We start from the raw sequence: 9,553 nt of genomic DNA, 5'->3' as shown, positions 1-9,553 counted from the left end.
CCATACCCCCCAACTAATCATCATCAATTAATGTTGGAAGATTCAGGACAGACAAAAGGAAGTACTTCTTTACTCAGCGTATAGTTAAACTATGGAATTTGCTCCCACAAGATGAAGTAATGGCCACCAGCTTGGACGGCTTTAAAAGAAGATTAGACAAATTCATGGAGGACAGGGCTATCATTGGCTACTAGCCATGATGGCTGTGCTCTGCCACCCTAGTCAGAGGCAGCATGCTTCTGAAAACCAGTTGCCGGAAGCCTCAGGAGGGGAGAGTGTTCTTGCACTCGAGTCCTGCTTGCGGGCTTCCCCCAGGCACCTGGTTGGCCACTGTGAGAACAGGATGCTGGACTAGATGGGCCACTGACCTGATCCAGCAGGCTCTTCTTATGTTCTTAATTAAAAGTATTTTTAAATCCCCTTTCATCTCCATGGAAACCAAGCTGACATATATTCAGACACAAATAAAGCTAATCATACAAGAAAAGTAATACAATATCATTCACTGACGGTCACTCATGGCCAAGTAAGATTGTCTTCCAAGATAAGGACTTGGTTTGGTTTGCTTGGAAGATGCCTGTGCATGAATTTGTTTTATGTGGGTAGATCGGTGCATGACAATCAACACACAATCTTGACAGAAAAAGGCTTTGATCCAATAACATGGATACCATAACGATTGGAAGTCTTTTATCTGCTGCAGCCTTCATCTGCCTTCACAGCTGTAACACACATTGTTATCCTCCGCCTGTTCTGCCGTTGAGGACTTACTTATCATTGTAAACATATTCGACGCAGCTAAACCCTAGGTACATTCGCACTATACATGCTAGTTCTCTTGTTCTGCTAATTTTGGATTTGTTGTATTGAATTCCTCCCCATCTGTATTTTCCTGTAAGCCGCTTTGATTGTTTTTACAGAATTATATCTCGCTTGAATTAGGATATAAATTTTAAACTGAACCAAACCAAATTTCATTATGTGCATGCATGCATACATAAATAAGTATTATCAGCTTAACTCAAAATAAAACAGAGCCTAAGGACATCAGAAGAGCCTGGCTGCTGGATTGGGCCAATGGCCCATCTCGTCCAGCATCCTGTTCTCACAGTGGCCAACCAGATGCCTCTTCTGGGAAGCCAGCAAGCAGGACCTGAGTGCAAGAGCACTCTCCTCTCCTGTGGTTTCCAGCAACAGATTCAGAGAAGCATACTGCCTTTGACCTGGGGACTTACAGGCTACACAACCTGGGTCTCCTCTCCACTTGGGCTGTGCTTTTATGCCAAGACAGACTGTTGGGCCATGTAGCTCAGTACTGCCTGCACAGACTGCCAGCCGCTCTCCCACATTTCAGACAAGGGTCCAGCACAGCCCTACCTGGAGATGTCAAAGGTTGAACCTGGGACTTTTCCCATGTAAGGCGGATGCTCTGCCATTGAGCTATAGCCCTTCCTCTCATAATAGGTGAGGAGATCCTTCTGTTACTCTCTTGCTTTCCTTTCATTCAGTGTTCGACACCAGCCTTCCCCAATCCGGTACCCTCCAGATGTTTTGTACTACAACTCCCGTCAGCCCCAGCCAGCATGACTGCATGATGGAGATTGTAGTACCAAACATCTAGAGGGTACCAGGTTGGGGAACAGTATCCTAGGTACTCTTGGATTCTTACTTAACATGTTGTTCCTGAAGCTACCTGTTTATTATTCAGTGGAGAGCCATAGGTCTTGCTGTCTCTCCTATAATGCAGTTCCGAGGCTTGCAAAGCGTCCCTGAGAGCAAAGAGACCACTGAGTCAAGTTCTCTGGTGTTCCACAAGAATGCTTCACCGGGAGGTGACTTGGGTCATTTGCTTCAGGCTGCAGCAGTTGTGTTCTCTGTGCCTGAAGTCATAAAGCTCGTAGTGATGTCAGAACTGGCTGCTGCATGGGAGATGTCTGAGATAATTGTGGACAATGCTACTTTGTCCCTGGGGTTGACTTTGAAAAGCAGCCAGACACCTCACCTGCAGCAAAACGTGGTGGCCACATTGTTCTGGTGATGACTGTCGTGAAAGCACTCTTCACTGGTTCCCCCAGATGTTTCTGGGCTCACTTCAAAGTGTTAGTTTTGACCTTTAAAGCGCTAAAGCAGGCATGGGGAACTTGTGGCCCTTCAGATGTTTGGACTTGACTCCCACCAGCCCTGGCCAGCATGGCCAATGATGAGTGATGTTATACTCCAACAGCATCTGGAGGACCACAGGTTCCTCATCCCTGCCTTGAAGAGTATGGGACCCAAGAGGTTGCATAAACACTTGGCCATATTATATGGGTCTATGACCGTAATAAAGTGAACTTGAACTTGAACTTGGCCATATTAAATCATGGCTAGCTTAATTCCCATTGAAGTCAATGGGTCTATTCTTAATCATACCCAGAGCAGACACATTGACCTCAACGGGAATATTGTTAGCCATGACTTAATTCACATTGAAAGTCCCATTGACTCAGTGGGTCTCAGTATGGCTGTTTGGATGCAACTCTTCAGTCCCAAGCTCTATAGGAGGAGTAGAGTACCTGTGGCCCTCTAGATGGTACTGGACTGTAACTCCCATGGTCCTACAGTTGGGCTATAACTTAATTCCCATTGAAGTCAATGGGTATACTCAATGCATGACGTAAGTCCAGGTCCAACTGCATATACAGTAGGGCCCCGCTTATATGGCGGATTAGGGACCAGGCCCCCGTCGTAAAGCGGAAATCACCGTAAAGCGGAACCCATTGACTTTAATGGGTCGCGCCGCACGAAAATGCCGTGAAAATGCCGCCAAATGCCACAAAACAGCAAAATCGGCTTTAAAACGGGGAATTTCCCCTGATTGAAAGCCACCGCATCAGCGGAACGCCGTAACGCGGGGCCCTACTGTATGTAAAGCAGTAGGAAAGCTGTGGACCTCCACATGTTGCTGGATTCCAGCTCTCATCAGCCACAGCTGGATGGACACAGGTTCCCCATTCCTGATCTAAAGAAAGACCTTCCACATTAACGTTCCACCCGATGAACATCTTCAGAGGCCTTTCGCCAAGTGCCCCTGTCTTTTGAAGTTATTCAGGTTACTGGGGAGAGTTCCTTTCTAGTAGTAGTGCTCAGATTAGGGAAATCTTTCCCTGACATGCTGCCTGGCACCATCCTTGTTGCCTTTTAGGTGGGAATGGAAGGATCTGTCGATTTTGGTTCTCTCAATTTCATATTTTTCCAATCTTAAAATAAGTTATCCACATTTTTTAAAAAAAATCCTCGTGAAAATTCTTAAATGTTTTAGAGCAGATTTCTTCTAACTGGGAGTTACAATCCAACACCATCTAGAGGGCAACATTTCTGAAAGCAATTTTGACTACTGTACACATTTTTGAAAGCAATCTCTCCTAATATAATGCATTTTGTATGTTATATTTACTAATATTTTTATGCACACTTTTACCTAATATATGCATTTTTGTAAATTATGGAAAAGTATATTGCAAAAATCAGATGTGAAAGAGCAGGTCCATAGTCTGGGGGTGCTCCTGGATCCATCTTTGTCACTAGAGCCCATGTGACCTCAGTGGCTAGGAGTGCCTTTTACCAGCTTTGGCTGGTAAGACAGCTGTGGCGGTTTCTGGACCGGGATAGCCTGACCACTGTTGTTCACACACTGGTAACCTCCAGGCTGGATTACTGTAATGCGCTCTATGTTGGGCTGTCCTTGAGGTTGGTCCAGAAGCTGCAGCTGGTGCAAAATGCAGCGGCGAGACTGCTCAGTTCAAGGTTCTAGTTTTGGTGTACAAAGCCCTATACAGCTTGACACCAGAATACCTGAAAGACCGTCTTGTCCCTTATATACCCAGTCGATCACTGCGCTCTGCAGGTGAGGGCCTCCTGCAGACACCATCTTGTCAGGAGGTCCGTTCCACACAACATAGGAAATGGATCTTTAGTGTGGTGGCATCCACCCTGTGGAATCCCCTCCCCTCAAATATTAGACAGGCGCCATCTCTGTTATCTTTTTGGCGCCTATTCAAGACCTTCCTCTTTCAACAAGCCTTTTAAGACCTTATCCCAGTCTGCGTCTGTGTTGGAATTGCTTTTTAATATGTTTTTTAACCTTTAAAAAAAAAAAACCAGTATGTTTTTAACCTTTTTTTTTTTTTAAAGATGTTTTGGAAGCTTTTAAAAATGTTTTTAAAGATGTTTTGTTTTAATGTATTTTAAAGTCTGTCTTTATGATGTTTTAAAGTGTTTTTACAGCTTTTGTTTGCTGCCCTGGGCTCCTGCTGGAAGGGCGGGATATAAATCAAATAATAAATAAATAAATAAATAAATTTTGAAGGATGGCTGTGTTTCGATTCCCATTTTGTTCCAGAAAGTGCAGATTTGATAGATTTACCTTTAAATGTGAAATGAATTTTAGGGTAACAAGTGGAATCTGTCACAGTTTTCTCTGGTTTTAATTACAGAAGCGTAGATTAGTAGAGTTGGAAGGGGCCGATAAGGCCATTGGGTCCGACCCCCTGCTCAGTGCAGGAATTGAACTTAAAGCATACCCGACAGGTGGCTATCCAGCTGCCTCTTGAATGCCTCTGGTGTTGGAGAGCCCACCACCTCCCGAGGTCTCCCTCCATTGTAGCACAGCTCTAAGAGTTAGGAAGTTTTTCCTGATGTTCAGCTGAAATCTGGCTTTCTGCAAGTTGAGCCCATTATTCTGTGTCCTGCACTCTGGGATGATCTTGCCCTGGGCTCCTACTGGGAGGAAGGGTGGGACACAAATGAGACAGACAGACAGACAGACAAGAGATCCTGGCTCTCCTCTGTGTAACAACCTTTCAAGTACTCTTTTTACAGCCAAAGCTATACAATTTGTAACTGAGGGGGGGAAGCATGCTTTATCAGCATGTTTTTTGTTGCTGCTGTTGATGTTCTGTGCCTCTTACGTTGTCTGAGGGAATGGGGTTATGGACTTGGATTTGAAATATGTGGAAGATGGTTATGCTAACAAAAAGTATCACTAGAGGGCAATGTTGCATAGTATTCTTTGTCTTGTGTGCCTCTGTCAGCACTGAAAAAGCCCCAGGATTATTTCCGTTTTGGTTTTTCTGGGCACCTTTTCCTACCCTTGTAGCCCAGCTTGATCCCTGAAATCATCGTCTGCAGGAGCATCATCCCCTGAGGTTGGTAAGGCTCATCTGCAGCCCTGCGTGATGCTCTGCTAATAGAGATTCAGCAGTCACCTTCTGTTTTGACTTTGAAACACCTGCTGAAAACTTTTCTATGCTGCCAGACTTATGCAGGCAATTGAGAAGATAACTTTCTGCAATAGTTAATGATTTCTGAATTTAAATTTTACATTTTTTATATAGACATGATTATTGTAAACCGCTTTGGAATTTTTTAATGCATAGTAGTATATAAACATTTTTGTAAACCAATCAATAAATAACTTTTTCTATATGTGCACACCTAAAATACATAAAGCATAAATGTGGTATTTGTGTGTGTGTTATGTGCCTTCAAGTCGATTACGACTTATGGCGACCCTATGAATCAGCGACCTCCAAGAGCATCTGTCATGAACCACCCTGTTCAGATCTTGTAAGTTCAGGTCTGTGGCTTCCTTTATGGAATCAACCCATCTCTTGTTTGGTCTTCCTCTTTTTCTACTCCTTTCTGTTTTTCCCAGCATTATTGTCTTTTCTAGTGAATCATGTCTTCTCATGATGTGTCCACAGTATGATAACCTCAGTTTCATCATTTACATGTTTGCAAAAATGGCTCTCATGCCAGCAGAGATGGGTAAGAAATTCAATTCAGTTCGCATTTAAATTATGAACTTACTTAACTCTTACTTTCTGAAACAATGGGTCATATGCAGTAACAGTCCTACTCAGAGTATACCTTCCGTCCTGTGTAAAACGGACCCACTGGGAAAGAAATCTGTCTCTCCTTGGGTAATACTTTTTGCCAAGCAAAAGAGAGAGGAATGAAAAAGGAGTATGTGGAACAGGGTTTCCCAAACATCTGAGTTCATTAAGAACATAAGAAGAGCCTGTTGGATCAGGCCAGTGGCCCATCTAGTCCAGCATTCTGTACTCACAGTGGCCAACCAGATGCCCCATTGGGAAGCCCATAAGCAGGACCTGAGTGCAAGAGCACTCTCCTCTCCTCTCTCCTCTCCTGTGGTTCCCAGCAACTGGCATTCGGAAGCATGCTGCTTTTTATGTTCTCCAATGCAGGAGCTATCTTGGGGGCAAAAACCTGCAACCCCCCCCTGCAAAATAAAGCAAGTGATGCAGCCTGAAGCGGCACAGTCCAGTTTACAACCTCAGAACTTTTCCATCTCCTGCCCACCTTATGCTACTGCATGTGTTAGTCCAACCTTTACTGAGGGGTGTGTGCATTATTCATAAATATGGACCAAGAGTCACAATTCAGCTGCTCTTGCTATGGGTAGTTATTGCACAGTTGCTCAAGGTGACTGCAGTCAACATTCACATACATATGACCTGTTCTTTGTGTGGCTAAGATGTGTTTAACCGTACATCTACTACTAATATGGGAATGTGATGTGCACGTTTCAAGCATAAAAAAAGAATTTTGTGTCATTTTAAAGACTATTCGCCAGAGCAAAGCGTTTCCATTAGCCACGCCTTAAGGGGAACCGGTTGATCTGCCAACCATTTGCAAAATCTCTTTGAAGTTAAATTAAAAACAAAACACTGAAGCTGCTCCCATCAGGTTTAACCAGGTAAAAAAGGGAGGTGTTTGACTAGCATTGTATACCCCCATTTTCAAAAGAGAGAGGTGGAGATGTACTGGAACCAGCAGAACAGTGAGTGTGTTTCTACCCTAAAAGATGTTGTTATGGCATCAGCTTTGTAGATTTAGAACCCTCATCACCATTCTATTCATTACCTGCCTGTCACCAGCAGGCCCCAGGGTGAGTTACAACAGTTTAACATTCAGTATTAAAAACACTTAAAAACAAATAATAGTTACCACAGTAGGGCGGGTCCTGAAAACACACACTTCAGGTGTCAAAGGCCTGGGAAAAGAGGTGTGTCTTCTGCATACAATGAACACTAACATAGTGAAGGTGCCAGACACACCTCTGTGGGGAGGGAATTCTACAACTTAGGGGCTGCCACAGAGAAGGCCTCCTTCTGGGCCACCCCCCTCGAATCCCTAAACTACCAAGAGGGTCCCCTCTGCTGATCTTAACACCTGAAGAGGGTATGTAGGGAAGGAGGACCTTTAGGGTGTTAAACGCTAGCGTGAGTGTGATGTCCCTGTATATATATAATACTGTAAATATGGTAAGTGTGGGTTTATTAGAGTATATGTGGTAAGTAGACTGAGTGAGAAGGGGGAGTACATGGGTTGGAATGTTGATGAGTGTTGTATTATGATTGGCTGAGGACTTGAGTGTCTGAAGGTATATTGAGGTGGTGGGTTGGTTGGTTTTGGGAGGCTTTTGTTGAGTGGATTGGATTAGGCGGGTAGTGAGGCAGGTTATTTATGACTAGAAACATGAAGAGTAACGCATCTTATGAAACCACACGCTTGTTGACTATACAGGCGGGCCCTGCTTATATGGCAGGTTGTGTTCTGGACCCCCACCGTAAAGCAGAAATCACCATAAAGCAGAACCCCATTGAGTATAATGGGGCGCGTCGTGCAAAAATACCACAAAATGCCACAAAAGCGGCTTTAAAATGGGGAATGAAAGCTGCCGCATTAGCAGAATGCCGGGAAGCGAAGCGCTGGTAAGCGGGGTCCTACTGTACCTATAAGTAATCTTGTTATTCCCTGTGTATATGAATAAATATTTCTTGGTTTACCAGAGCGCCTGATCCTTGGCTGGGTTTACACAGACCAGAAGGGTGGGCAGGGCATATACCAAGGTTGGGAAACAGTATCAATGATGGCAGCGGTGAAGAGATAGTGTAACATCATCAGGTATCCAGAGCAACCCTGGGCTGTATGCTTTATAGGCAGAAAGATACAGGGGGGTTGTGGCCTGCAAGTGCACCCAGATATAATGTACCAATAAACCAGGAGGAGACTAAGGCACAGTCTCAAGGCAATATTGTTTACAGGGAGTGTCTGGTGGTGCTGCCTAGCAGTGGGATCTTGAGATCTTTGCTAGAGCCAGTGAGAGAACCGTTAAGAGACCAGGACCCTGAGGTGGGACCATGACAGGAAGGGGCCTGACAGTGGGCACCTTGAATAGGGCCCCAGAAATTTCATCAGATGTTTCAAGCATGTGCACCATAAAGGCATACCCATCATGGGGAGGGGTTCAGCTGCAATTCTCTAACAAATGTGTACAGTGGCAAGCCTAGGTTTGATACATGTAATGTGTGAAGTGGCCCTTAGAGAAGACAAATAGGTATAAAGTTGGTGGTGTTGAAGCATACACGTTTTGCCTGACTAATAAAGAATTTTGCATGCCTTGGAAGCCTGCATATTCTTATACTGACAGATAAACACAAAACTCAACATCTTTTTTTCTTAAATCTCTGATCCCCCCCCCCCAATCCATTTAAAAGCTCCTGGATATTACATCGCAGAAATGAACTGAGAACACAGAAGGGACCCATTTGGCTTTTACCTCTGTTTTGTTTCTATGGCAATGCAGTGCAAGGAACCAGGATCTGCTTTTAAAAAAAACTATTTATTTATTTTTGAATGAAATCCAGACTTATTCCGGCTGTGCATAAGTGATTACACTTTCTGTAAGCAAGAGAAACAAGTAGGCCCATATTCCTATTCCATGTGGAAACGGCAGGCTCACGTACCACTCTGGATGTTTTCTAATCCCCCCCCCCCATTTTGATATGATACACCTCCTGGCTGACTGGCACACTCGAAGCACAAGCTAGAAAAGCAGTCCAACCGGGGCAAATCACTGGTGGCGAATAAACGGTGTCTTTTGTGTTCTAGTCTGCTCTGAGAGTTTATTTTATTTTATTTATACATATATCTGTGCGCTGCTATTTCATTAAAAAAACACAAAGCAGGTTACAACAAATAAAAACCATGCAGTGGAAACCATTTTTAAAAATACAGTAAAAACTAAGGTCAGCTACTGCAGAAAGATATCTTCTTAATTGCCTACATAAGCCTGGTGGAACAAAGGTTTTCAGCAGGCATTAAAAAGTTAAAATAGAAGGTGCCTGCTAAAGTGAAGTGCAGCACAGCCACAGATCATACAGCACCTTCACATATACCAAAATTAGGATCTCACTGAGGTGGTCACTGTAATGTTCCTCCCCCTGGCACCACCTGTCAGGCTCCCACCCGTGGCTACCAGCAGTCAAAATCACACTTTTTATTTTTCTTTAGCTCACCCTAGCACAGATCTCTCAAGATCCCACTGCTAGGCAGCACCACCAGACACTCCCTGTAAACAATATTGCCTTAGGACTTTGCCTTAGTTCCCTTCCGGCTTATTGCTACTCTGTATCTGGGTGCACTTGTAGGCCACAACCCCCTTGTCTATAAAGCATACAGCCCTGGGTTGCTCTGGATACTTGAT

The sequence above is a fragment of the Rhineura floridana genome, chromosome 2, assembly GCF_030035675.1.
Source record: "Rhineura floridana isolate rRhiFlo1 chromosome 2, rRhiFlo1.hap2, whole genome shotgun sequence".
NCBI classification, from domain to species: domain Eukaryota; kingdom Metazoa; phylum Chordata; class Lepidosauria; order Squamata; family Rhineuridae; genus Rhineura; species Rhineura floridana.
This window is presented reverse-complemented; position numbering follows the sequence as displayed.